We start from the raw sequence: 14,240 nt of genomic DNA on the forward strand, positions 1-14,240 counted from the left end.
GAACGAAACGGCCGTGCTCGGATTATCTTTCTTTCGAGGGAAGCGAGTGGTTTAATGGGACGCGTGTAGATCGGTTAAACTGGGATTAATTGTATATTCTGCGCAGTATTTCTTGCTTTCCTGTAATTCCTGGTTATTCGTTTATCTTGTACTTATTCGGGGAGAGAAAAAGGAAGAGAATCGAAGGTGTGAAAAGAAATCCTTTAATATTCGATATACGAGTTCGAACCGCTCGCAATCTCACATTTTTCCACGAGGCACGACGGATATAAATGGGCTGGAAGCACGAGGAGATAAATTCGTGTCGGCTGAGAAATTTCGCGTGCCGAGCGAATTGAGAAATCTCGAACGGGAACGAGCACCGTGATCGGCAATATCGTTAAAAAACACCGATTTCATAAAACCTCCTCCTCGTATTTCGTACATGGTAGTTAATCCATGATTAATCGCGTGTCCATTGTCATCCACGAACACATCAATCGTGATAAATTTTGATTCGCGTATAATAAATAATATTGGTGTTGCAGAGGGAAAAAGTGTCGCGAAGAAGAAGCGTTTGTTATTCCTTTCTCTTCGAAATTATTAGGGATTAGCGAATAAGTAAGACGATAAGCTCATCACGCTATAATTTCAAAATTTAATCGATGCAAAAATATATCCTCGTATTATTCTCTCCACGAAAATAAAACAAGCTTATAAATCCAGGTTTCTTCCAGCCACCCTATATACAAGTCAATTTAAAAAGCGCAATCTAAAAAGCGATTCGTTTAAATGTAATTTCTTCCCTCGGCCGAGTCAAGTACACGTAACGCTCGAATACCGAGCCGAGCATCAGATTTGAATTTCTAATGTTATCTCGCATCTGAATCAAATAGGAAATACAACGTGAAAAAGAAAAAAAGAAAAATAGCCGCCAACTCTTTTACAACTCTCGCCCGGCTAATACAAAACGTGATACACGCGGATGAATCGCGTACATCGATCAATAGCGCATAAGCCGATATATGACGCGATCCATTAACGGCCGAATCCTTATTTCGTGGATAAATCCTTTCTTCCGTGTACGCGATCGAGATACGATCGTCAACGCGCGCGGATTACGAGGGCTGCGTGATCTTTCGACTCGTGCACGCCGGCTTCCATTACGCATACACTCCCGTTCAAAAGTTAAGGGATAAGTTGAATGGGTAAATTTTTCTCTCGTTGTTGCGTTATTCCGCGATATTTTTGCAATTTTCAACCTTCTCAACGGTTTCTTAACGATTTTTCGATCGAGAAGATGGAAGTTATAGGTTATGCGTTTCACAGAGATCATAGTTTCTTCATATGTATAATGAAATAATGTATAATTTTAAATATCGTAACAATAGGAAGTTGAAGGTTGTTAAAGATACTAATTTTATCAAAGTTAAAAATCACATATTTAATAAGAAGGAAAAATTGAGTCTACACATACTCGAAATACTTTGCTTCGATATTTGTTAATAATCTCCCATCCCAACAAACTGCAAAAATCCGTTTCGCAAAATCGAGACACGCCATTTCTCATCCTCGTTCCAATTCGAATACGCTACTAAAAACTTTTGGCCGGCAGTGTACCAGCGCACACCAGTGCAGCCAAGATCGTGCGCACGTAACCGTTTCCACACAGGTTTCCGCACGTCCGTGTGTAACAATCGTTAAGCCACGCGTGTGTAGAGGAGAGACCCGGTTGCAAAGGATAGGGGCTTGCTGTCTCTCAGCGTGGCCGCTGACCGTTCCGCGAAACTAGCGCGGCGATTTAATCATTATCGGCAATCTAGCCGGCCGGCAAAAAGAAAAATCTGGGTCAGACGCGAGCGCACGAGAGCCAGGTAGGGGGAGGGGAGGGGGGGGAAGGGGGCCCTCTTTCGATATTCGCGTGCCACGATGGAAAGTCATCGTGGAAAAAAAAGGTTGCCCCATTGGCAACCGAGAGGAAAATTTTCATCGGCGCCATTATGCACGATTATCGCGCCGCCACTCGGCGGCCATCAATAATTCTCCTCGATATTCCACGCGTTTTATTTGCGGATTATGGAGCGTAGAGATTCGCAGCTCTCGCTTATTTGTTATTGGGATTGATATTGAGGGGATCTATCTAAGGGGGTGCATCGTTTTATTATCTCTAAACATAAGGTTTTTGTTGTAAGGTTAGCTTTTGAAATTAAATTATTTCTTTTGTTTCAATTTGTAATGTCGAATTGTTGAATTGCAAGAGTAGTGAATACTTTTTAAATTTTTATGGAGCGTAGAGATTCGCAGCTCTCCCTTATTTGTTATTGGGATTGATATTGAGGGGATCTATCTAAGGGGGTGCATCGTTTTATTATCTCTAAATATAGGTTTTTGCAAGGTTAGTAACTTTTGGAATTAAATTACTTGTTTTGTTTCAATTTGTAGTGTCGAGTTGTTGAATTGCAAGAGTAGTGAATACTTTTTAAATTTTTATTGAAAATAGGAATGGAGAATTCAGAAGTCGATTTAGATAGTTTAAAATTTTTAAGAATTGAAATTAAGAAGAGTAATGATTTGATAATTGATTCAAAGATTTCTTCGATTCTTTATAAATATTATTAAAAAGAGTACGTATCCCAAATCACTTCTTGATTACGATTCATTCCAATTTTTCAATCGAATGGACGAAAATGAACGAAACGATATTTCCACAATATTTTTCCCGATTCGTAAAAATACTTAACGTTTACTGCCTCTTAAATGCAGCAACAGAAGAACGTTCGTGGCATAATTAAATCCAAGAACAACCGGTAAAAAAAAAAAAACCTCCTCCACGATTCTAATATGGTGAACGTGGTGAACAAAATCGTAAACCGTGTTTATTGAAACGCAGAAATTCACGTCGGTGAATTTTACTGCCGTTTTAATAATCATTTATCTGTGGAAACGAGCGTAATTAGCATGTGCTTCCATTCGATGAGTAAGCTGTGGCTTTTTTCCCCCCTCCCCTTTTCCTCCCTCTGTCTATTCGCAGATTTTTCGTAATTCCGCGTAAACGATCAGCCTTTTTTTAAATGTATTTCCTGCAACGCATCCTCGTGCGCCGTTCCTGGTATACGCTCGATAAATATTTATCAAACGGATCGATCCGTGCTGCCGGAGGAATTATTAAGGAAAAATAACAAAAACCACGTCGAGTTAACGATTTAAGCGGGAAGGTGTGGGGCCGTGAAATGCAAAATATCGTTGAAAAGAGGAGGGGGAGGGGATTTTTATTAAATTGCTTCTATGGTGTTGTTATTGAAATGTTTATAGCGCGTGTAATTAGAGATTTTTTTTTTTTTTGAAATCGATATCGAAGGAACTTGATGAATTATTGGGTCGCTTTTACTTGGCTTCGTGTCTTGTGCGAGCATCGAAGTCTCCGCGCTTAGAACTGGTTAACGGCGCCCCACTTTTAAAAGGAAAATCAATGAAATGAATGTTTATCGATAATTTTTTTTTTTTTTGTTTGTTTCCTCCTCTAAATCGTATGAAATATTCTTTTGCTTTGGAGGAGGGAAGGATGTAGTGGAAGATAATAATATATCTTTTAATGGTAAATGGGATATAATAATATAGTGGAGTATTATCATTGTGTGGAGGAAGACTTTATAAGTCGCACTTATCGAAAGACGTTCAAACCTGTTACTCACGTTGATGTGTCATCATTTATAAAGCATTAAAACAATAGTGAGGCGTTTCGTCGCGTTACTTAGAGGCGTATTATCTAGTTTTCCCTTACACGGAGATTTCAATGAATTGATATAAAGTCTCTCTTGGAATTCGTGTCAGATGTTGTTTAAATATTTCTTTTTGCATCCGAATATTCCAATTGTTAATTTTATCGTAGGAATTTTTATGTATATTATATTATATTTCGATGAAAATAATTTTGAAAATTTTTTTGGAAACGGTTATAATTTTTTATTAGCAGCAGTGTGGAATAGTTTTATAGAAATGCTATATAGTTTTTTTTTTTTTTCTACACTTTTATTCCGTTTCTTAAAAATAGATATTTTCATTGACATTGCTTACCTATTATCCACGCGTTGAAATCTCCAGGAGTGGCACACCGCCTGTGCGGAGATTTCAACGAAATCAATAGTCTCCTATTGCGAAATTCAATTATCTACCTCTCAGAGAACTGAACCTACTTCTTTTTATAGTTTTTTAACGTTATTTTAATCATCTTCCAAACTTCGTTTTAATCATCAATTAATATTTAATTTTAACTCTTTTCCAATAATCGTATAATAAGTAATTCTGATGTGATAATAAATGTTCTGACATTTAACAACTAACTCTCGAACATTTAATTCTCGAAAAGAAAAATTCGACTCGATAAAAAACGATTAAAAAAAAAAAAAAGAAAAAAAAGAAACCTAACAAAAAATTAGAAAGCAGACAAATATGGAACACATCTTCCACAAACGGTCTTAATTCAACAACGATTGTTCCTGCAAAAACATCCTACCGAGATATAAATTCGTTAAATTTTTTCTTTTGTAATTTGGATCACGAATTCAGGCTTCGATTTGTCACGCTGTTGACAACGAGTCGACTCTCATTTATACGTAGGTTTCTCGACTAGCCTACAACGGCGCAAGGTTGTCGAAACTTGGCTACGTATCTTTAATTGACTTGCGTGGGTTTGATCAAATAACGCCAGAGGGTAAAACACTCTGCCCACGCTCTCTTCTCTCATTACGTGAATCGTGTGTATAACCGATATGCACGCGTGTACACGGCTGTTGCGTGCAATTGATTACCTCCATATTTTATTATATTTTTTTTTTCCCCTTTTTTTTTTCTCTCTCTTAATACAGTGGCCTATATAATAATTATTACATTCGTCCCATAATGAAATTCGATGCAACGTTTTTCGCGAAAGGTTGAGGTTTCTTTTTGGAAATTTCTCCAGAGCTCATAATGCAAAGTGCAACGTGTGATTATTCACCGTTTGCGCTGTAATTAGCTCTCCTCGAGGAGACAATCGTCGCGCGTTCGTTTGCTCTGGTCGTTGACGAATTTTGTCTAGTTATTGCGAAAAAGTTGTTCTAATTGGAAAAAATTAGATTGTTGTTGTAAAAATCGATGAAATGAAAGAGAAAAAGAAAGTTATCGACGTTAATGAAGGAGTGAGTTGAGTGAGTTGAAGTCGAAGATTAAAAATTGAACAAGCGTGAGACATCAGAAATATACAAGCGTTTCTGATGAGAGAGATAGATAGCATTGCTAATGTATTATTGATAGGATGATTTTATTGTTTTCCAAGAAAAGTATCGAATGTGAAAATAAATATAGAAATGATTCAAATACATAATTTATATTCCGAGAAATTCTCTAGCATGATCAATAGAGAGATCGTTCAATTGCAAAATATACGAAAGAATATTTTACAAAATGGCAGTGTAAATACGTGAATTCAAACTTCGTTAAAAAGCAAGACAAATACCTTGAAGCACCATGAATCGCAGATTCTTCAATTCATCTTGGTGACCATGCTCAATGTCTCCTGAAATCAGAACGATCGATCTTTGAATTCTTAAAAATAATAATATATATATATATATATATATATATATATAAAAAAAAGAAGAAATTAAAATTACACAAATATAAAATATAAAAATTGTATTCTTTGAATAAAATTATATACATTTACATAATTTTACACTTTAAAAGAAATTAATTCTCTTCTATTCATACGCGTCCACGATACTTCTTCCAATTTCTCAACACTTTTCACATATTTTAATATTTATAAGATTGAACGATCACACGAACGATCTTTTATCCAGACGACACTGGAAAAATTAATTATCACCGATATTGATTCATTGCACAAGCGTACACCGGACATTCTTATCTCCATTTTACATCTAGATAACGTTGTTAAAGAGGTAATGAAACGTGTCCCGTACCACTTAACGATGACCAAGAAAGCCAACCGCGTATTGTGTCGTGCCCGTGTATGTATGTGTGTGTGTGTGTATGAATTAGCGTTTCGAATGAAAGCGGTTGAGCAATTAACGGGGGTGGTGAATAAATTATACGTCCAGTGGCAAAACGCGGTCAACCAATAAATTGATTGCGTCACATCCAATAATCAAATTTGACAACTAATCGTGGAAATCGGGCAGGTTGAACGTTCCTTTTAATTTCACGAGTTACTCGATTGTTAGTGTCCCGGAAAATATCGAATCAATATCAATTTATATTCGATTCAACAATTTTGTGGTATCGATTATTTTTTAAACGAGTTAGAATAAGTCACGAGATAAATCCAAAAGTGAAGAATAAAATATTGGAATAATTCAAATGGAGAATTGAATCTGAAATTTGGTTTTTCACATTTTGATATTTTCACGTATGTTCGAGAAGAGCAAGTAAGAAGGCAGAGCGACAAATACATTTTCAGCCGACTATTATTTCGAATGGAATTAACGTAACATACTGTTATACACCGTGGGTCAATGTGCTAATAACTCAACGTGTTAAAATGTCTTGGCGTGTTCACGGAATTAGGCCGTGAGCAAGGTGAACGAACCTTTTTTCCTATTTTCATCCGATAAACTCTAATGTATTAACTCTCATCCGTTTACAGCGCGTGCATTCGTTAATTAAAATTTTATTTTATTACAAAATTGCTTGCATCAAAAAAAACCAAAAAAAAAAAAAAAAAGAACGGACAAAGAACTATCATCTTATCTTCTTTCGAAGATGGAATAAAACTACCATTGTTAAAAACTAATCCTCACCAAAATATATATTTATATACATTCCAAAAGAAACGGATTCAGAGAAGCGGACGCAGGACAACTACTGAACAACTCAGCAAGAACTATCAGAAAGTTGGCATTATATAATTAGGCTGAACGGTCGAGGCGTAATTGCTTGTAAAGTGGACGGGGGAAAAAGGCGCGCGTTTTGTCCTTGCAAACTGGGCCACGTTCCGTGAAAAAAAGGCGGGAAGACGTCTCGAAGCCTGCCCACTATAGTCCCAAAATAGGAATTGGCGGCTAATCGTGAAAGTTGCGTTTCCATGGACCGAGACTTCTTCTTCTTCTTCGATTTACGATTTCAACGTAACGCTCCCGGGATTCCTCGAACCGAGACTTTCCCTCACGCGCATCGAAAACTGGCCACAATGTAGTTAATGATCGGGCGCAAAAAGGAACGGCTAGCAAGAGGGAAGCGGTGATCGATTTCTTGCGCCAGTGGAGGAAAGGCAAGCTCGATTTGATGGTTTGAAATATGATGGAAGATTAAAAAAGAAATAGATCGGGGATATATATTGCGCAACGATATAATCCGACAATTTATTGGTAAAATATATTAGAATAGTCGTGAAGGTATAAATTTCTCCTGATATATGTACGAATTGCGATCAAAATATTATTAATTCCTTGGAAAAGCAACGGTTGAACAAATGTGAAAATGCCGAATCTGTTCCCCTTATCGAATAATAAGCCAAGAAAGCATTTGTCAAACGTTCGGGTTAAGACAAATTTCCATAAATCTACGAATACGCCTCGCCCAGAAACGAAAAGCGAGAGCCCATTCCCTGTTGCTCCTCTCACTGAAAACAGGTCTGAATTATATTATATTTCACCGACTGTTACGTTGTAAATTATACTTCCACTCGAGCGTGGAAAAATTCTGAGTAATTTTCGTCTATGGAAGAAGGGAAAAATTCCTTATCCGGATAACGATTCTGGTCTCGAGACACGATCGTTAATTAATTCCCCTTTTCATACTTTTTCAATCTTCTTTTTTTTTTTTTTTTCAATCTTGGCAACGGTTCTCCACCGTTCTTTCGTTTAAGCTTGACTCGCATCAACGTCCGATAACTCGAATCGCTGTGTCTTAATCGTTCGTAGCCGATAGATCGATCGAGATTAGGACAGAATTATCGACGAGCGTGTAAAGCTATTGTGCCGCGTTAGTTGGTTAATGGAGGCTCGATTCCGCTCCATTAGACAGGCATTAAACGCTTTTTGCCATCGCTGACGAAACATCGGGGTCGTAGGGCAACGTATAAATAAAACGTGAGTCCAGAGAGTCTCGTGTTTCTGCGGGTACGATGGCGGAGGGCGATCGTAGTGACCTCTATACCGTGAATTCTATGCCGGCCTTGTTCGGAAGTGACGAATATTTTTCGTGCCTTACAATGGAGCCGCTTGCGTGGCTCGTGCGGGATGAAATTTAAAATAGCATGAATCGTGGTTTTTATATCTTTGAGGTTATCTCTTGGCGAGGATTGTGGAATGGCGGCCATTTTGGTTGCCGAAGATGTGAGAAGGAATAATGTGAGGAGAGCATATCTTTGGACTGTGAGAATTCTTTTTTTTTTTTTTTGAAATTATTTGAAAAAGTGATTATTTCCAAATTTTTTAATGGATTATTTGTTTCAACAATATTGCTTTGGAATAATTACTTAAGATCTAAAAATTTTTAATTTCAACAAATTTTTTTTTATTATTAAAAGTTTTAATTTTAGATAATTTAAATTATGTTATTTAAATAATAATTATATCATTATGATTTAATTAGTTGGAAAAAAGTTAATCTTTGACGATGTAAATATTAAAATAAAAAAAGAAGGAGAGAGAAAATTATTATTATAACGTGTAAAGGTTTGTCTAATGTTTTAGAATGAAGTTTTTTTTTTTTTGATTTCGACCAAAAAGAGAAATTAGAATCTAATCAAATTTAATTTAAACTTTAATTTATCGGTCTCCATTCGCGTTTATTATTTCTTTTTCATTACTTCCTATATCACAATTTTCTCGAAGAACGAACACTTTCTCTCTCAGTCGTAATTTCAAGGGATTATAGAAGATTTCTTGCGCATTCTTGCGCCGAAGATTTATATTTCTGAAATACGATAAGTCCGCATTTCTTCTGTCAACATAATTTACATAATTGCATACCATCTTGTGTCCAGAGGGGTTGAAAAATGTTGGAACGTTAACATTCAAATATTCTCTGTGACGAATGTGATACGTGAATTATATTGCAGTGTAGAAAATATTGTTACGACTATTGAGTTTATCTATTAGCAAAATTTCGAGAAAATATTTACAGTGTCCATGGAATATGTGTCGTAAGCATCGGCTATATAAAGGTCACAAGATTATTCAGGCAATAAATTATTATTGCAGTCTCTGGTGCTTAGTTCAATTAATGCATCTTTAACGCATAATCATAGGTTTGCCACGATATTTAAGCATCGTACATCAATTTTTTTTCTTTCTTTCTTTTTCTTTTTTATTATTTTTTTTTCCCCCTACCTATTTCAAGTTAATATTTGTGTTTAATTAGCCAGCTATGCTTAGCTAACGAAGATTTTCTATGTTTCGAACATGATTCTATTCTATTTTGACTTTTGTGTTCTGTCTTGCTGTAGTTTCTCGTTAGAAAGTAGTTGAAATACTATACTATACTACTTTGTACATAATAATTTTTATGGAAAGAGGTTTCGAATTCTTGTTCAATATCGAACTGTTAATATTAATTTAATTAAAATTACAATCTAAATTGAAAAAAGAAAAATATTGAAGCCTAACATTTCTTCTCTAATTTCTTCTATCTCTCTAATATCTCATAAATTAGTATGACTTCAATATCATTTTGCCACAAAAAAAAAAAAAAAGAAAAGACATCCAATCCAAGGACAGAATCTCGATTCGAATCTCAAAGCTCTCGATTCCCCATCGTCCATTTATTAACGCGTTTCCCCATCCAAGCCAATGATTAAACACTGTTTCCAAGCATTTATATCATCCCATCCGTTTTCGCCGTTACTTCTATTCCACCGTGACAGCCAAGCCAATAAATCCAAGATGTGGCAACGCGCCTTCATCGTGCTCTCATATCTTTCCCTCCTCCCTCCTCCCGTATATTGCATCTCTCTTTTTTTCGCCTAAACAATCGATCCAAACAACACCCACGACCACCACCACCACCACCTTCAATCCTCCAATCCTTCGAGGTAATGGTGGTCGGGGCAAAAAAATGATTCGACAGAGTCACGTAGAGGCCAGTCGTCTAGGATTGCGGCTCCGTTTCGTGAACAGGGTAACAGGATTGCGTAATGGAGGTTTCGCGCCGATGGAATTGCAAGGCGAGTACAGCCGCAATTTTCGAACGGTGAAACTGATTAAGCCGTTACTCGCGTGTTTTCGCGCGCGATGTGGCAACCGAGTGAGCCTCGACGACGAAGACGACGACGACGACGACGTCATTAACACGGCCGTGTGCCATATCTCGGCCCGTGTTCATTGAATGCGAGATTTTACAACGATGGAAGATCCATCATCCGTCACGACGGGGGATAGAAATTATCCTTGGAATTGCCCGGCTTGCTTGCGGCAATTTGATTCGTATTTGGAAGCGTGGAATTTGCGTGTTAGATCGGGGACGTTGGATAGTTGGTTAGAGGTAGGCAGGGGACGAGTAGCGTAGCTAGTATTAATTTTTGATGAATATCGCTTTAACGAGTAAAATTTTATGCGGTGTCGTTAGATTATTGAGTTTTTTTTTTTTTTTTAATAATCGAACGTAGATGAAACAAGGAAGATATGTCACGTGTGAGGTGGTTACTCACGGCTAGTCGTCTCCCTTGACGCGACACTAGCGCCACGTGACCATTAACTACAGTACTATCGAATAGATTTGTTTGATTGTGCGTTTACCTTTGTTTAAATTATTTTTTTTAAATAATTTTTTTAATTCGTAACAAGTGGTAATGTTTTAATAAACATAGAACTTTCTCACGATGCTCAAGTATCGTTTTTTAGTTGAGATTTCTAAAATTTTTTATTTTTATATCGTTATATTAAATATTTATACGTTCGGTGTTGTGGTATAGAGAGATATCTAATCGTGACGTCCTGCTGTAAATAGCATTTTCAATAGCATGTTTCCGCTCCGTAATGACTATAATTGATTTATCGTCACGATGTTTCTTCTTGGGTTCCTTAATTATTATACATTCAATTTTTTTGTAGATTAGATATACGAACATTTACGACGTTAGATCCGTCCTAAATTCAGACACTGTTTTCAACACACATTATCTCGCAATAAATTACATCTCGCCGAGCATGATTAAGCAAAATGCAAAATCACAGAACGAAGTTGATAAATTTATTATTTTTATCGTAACGACTATCTTACTTTGATCAAGAATTTAAGAACGTTCGCGTTATGAAGATATTTTACGAAATTCTTTTCTTCACTTTTCTTACGCACAAGGAGCAAAATTATTTTCTAAAAAAAAAGAAGTATTTCGATACAAATTAACCTATTAATAATCATTTATCTTTTTGAAAAGATTAATGTTTCTTCCAGCTAATGGAAAAATAATAAGAACGTTTTCAAATATTCCGTCTCGCCTCGTCCAACACAAACTTGAATACCTTACAACTCTCCACCTACATTTACATTACACATCAACTTCTATCGCACGAATATATTAACACCTTATATATAAACCTTTCACACGCACACACACCTTCATCGATAATAATAAGAGGCTTATTTTAACAGCTAATAATACTCATTGCTGCGCGAAAACGTCACGTGTTACATTAGACGCGAAAAGTGAGGTTAGGTGTCGAAAAATTGGCCTCTCGAAGAGACAATAAAAAGATGTATATACAACCACAGTCCTTGTTCCATTGAATCTCCTCTCCAATTCTAGAAACAGGCAAAGCCTCCTCCTGGAGGAGAAAATAACACGGCTAATACACGCAGCCACGAGGCGATTACAACGGCCATTACCGCACGACAATCGGCGGGGAGTGATTTCTCGGTGACGCAAAGGATCGCTATTGTTGTTACGGCGTCGTAAACCAGCCAGCCGGTTAGTTGGCTCGGCTCTCCTCGGTAGCACTTTGACATTTCAGTTTCCGAGATTTATTTCCAGCGTTCGAACGTGATGCACCGGATGCACGCTAGGAACGGTCGCTCGTTATCTTCGTTCCATCCTTCTTTATATGTATATATATATATGAGACGAAATATTCCTGTAATAAACGCGATGAATGATCGTCGTGGCCGTTTCGTGTCGAGAAGGTTACGCTTAATTGCTTAAATTCGCACGATTCACGTGGATTTAGATTAGCGGGGAGGCTGGGTCGAGCGGACCGTGACTCAGTCAACGGTGGAAATTTTTCACGAAATGCGTCACTGCGTCTCAGAGATGGTTAACCTTTCCAGTATGAGAGTTTTTTTTCTCTCTTTTTTCTTCTCGAGTAATAATTCGATTTGTTGAAAGCTATCGAAACGTGTGATTAATATTTTGTTTTTTTTTTTTTTTTTTTCTTTGTGATTTTATTGATTGCGATGGGGAAAAATAAGGTTTAGATACGTTTTAACGAGAGTCACGATTTATAAGAAAAGTTTTAAGCGAGAGTGTGCATAATCATAGATTTCTTTCATTGTTTAATGAGAAGCATGACTGGTATATATCTAAATGATATTGCTTTCCTGATAATTCTGCAGGTATTCTCGTTGTTCTTCTTCTCGCCTGGAGAAATATTGGCGAGAAAATGAATATTTCGTAAAAATATCGAAGCAAAAATCTGACTTCTTGACAAATGATTTCCTAATTGAATTTAATTCCACAATCGCTCTTACGGATCACGATAAGAAGACATTTCAGAATTACACGCTTCTCGAATTATAGGATCGTTCCAAGGAATATAAAATTGTATCTATCTTAATCACCGTGGCATAACAAATACGTGCAAATTTATGAAATTGATTTATAGATAATTATATAGAAGGGCAAATCGCGTGTACGATTAATCATTATTTCATTATTATTAAACTAAATAAAACTATCTTCGAGAGAAACGTCTTCAATGATGAAAAAAAAAAAAGAACTCGAACTCATTGTACAAAACGTATTTAATTTATACAACGATTTACGATTTACACTTTTTCTATCAAGTCAAATGTTAATCGATAAAATGTGCGTAATAAGCAGAAAGAAGAAATATTAGAGAGCGTAAATGTATCGTCGCCAAGGCTCTATTAGCCTCTCCGCGGAGCTCTCGTGATTTGGAGAAAAACATACGGTAATCGGTGAAACGAGGGGAAATGACAAAAGAGATTTCGTTGGGTGAAAGTTTTATTACTTCGCTCCGTGAGAAATTTTGATTTGTCGTTTCAGAGAATCCAGATTCGAGAATCATTATCACAGAAGAAATGCATTCGTCAATTTATATTTATAAGAAGTAAAACCTGACCTGGGAACGCGGACGCGTAAGTAATAAATGGATAAAACGACTCACCAATCTCCAGGCCGAGAAACCCGATTAACTAATACATCTTCGAGTATTATATTCTAAAAATCTGTCCAAAGATTTCTCTCGGAACAGTGATGGAAACTTGCGTCTCTTAACAAGAACGATTATTCTCATCTCATTATCCTCGTCCACGTTTCATACGTTCCCCTCATTTTCACTCTGTTCAACCGACATTATCACGAAGATGCATCGAGTTGCATGCAATCGGATTTCCCCCAGCGCTCCTCGGAACACTGGGTCAGTGTATCCAGTTCGCCTGTTCGTCTTCCATTGCTATAATAGTCGTCGAGTCTGGTCCGGTGCTTGGCTACCGTAGAGCTCTTGTCATCAGCCTTCGTGGAAAGGCTTTTTACGGATCGACAATTGCTCTCAAAGTTTCCAAGTATCCCTCCTCTCCTTATCCCCAAATTTCCCCAAATCTTTTTCCAAAATATCTATTTCTTCTTGCCAAATTTCTTTATTTTCCTCAATTTGTCTTCCCAAATTTCTTCATCTTCTTCAAATTTCTCCCAAATTTTTTTTCCAAAATACCTATCCCTCCTTCCCCAAATTTCTCCAAATCTTTTTCCAAAATGTCTAACCCTTTCTTCCCAAATTTCTTCATTTTCCTAAAATTTTTGTCCAAAATATCTACCCCTTGTTCCCAAATTTCTTCATCTTTCTCGCACAAACGTTTCGATGTTATTAAAAACCGAGATCGCCACGCGAATAAACAATAGAATTTCTTCGATTCGAGGCTCGACTCGAATTTTTACTACTTCCGTTTCCGTTTGGGAAACGGATCGCTGTTTCACCCCCCGGAGCCACGATCGCGACGGGAACGTCGCAGAAATTTCTCTGGCTCGGTTTTACACGGCCGTGCCCCCTCGGCTATGCCGCCACGGCTCCTGCAACTCGTTG

At 37.0% G+C, this 14,240-nt stretch overlaps 1 protein-coding gene and 1 long non-coding RNA gene across 2 annotated transcripts in view; one reads left to right on the top strand and one right to left on the bottom strand.

Moving 5' to 3' along the window:
- Positions 1-14,240, bottom strand: part of LOC100870761 (uncharacterized) — a 124,439-nt gene that overhangs the window by 78,294 nt on the left and 31,905 nt on the right. Inside the window, exon 2 of the mRNA XM_012493099.3 lies at positions 5,474-5,533. The gene's annotated coding sequence lies outside the window, so the exon portion shown is untranslated. The remainder of the gene's footprint in view (positions 1-5,473; positions 5,534-14,240) is intronic.
- LOC105736779 (uncharacterized) overlaps positions 1-14,240 on the top strand; it is a 56,395-nt gene that overhangs the window by 21,010 nt on the left and 21,145 nt on the right. The gene's annotated exons all lie outside the window — the stretch shown is intronic.

Source organism: Apis florea, unplaced genomic scaffold, assembly GCF_048593485.1.
Source record: "Apis florea isolate Af1SG1 unplaced genomic scaffold, ASM4859348v1 contig_3195_pilon, whole genome shotgun sequence".
NCBI classification, from domain to species: Eukaryota; Metazoa; Arthropoda; class Insecta; order Hymenoptera; family Apidae; genus Apis; species Apis florea.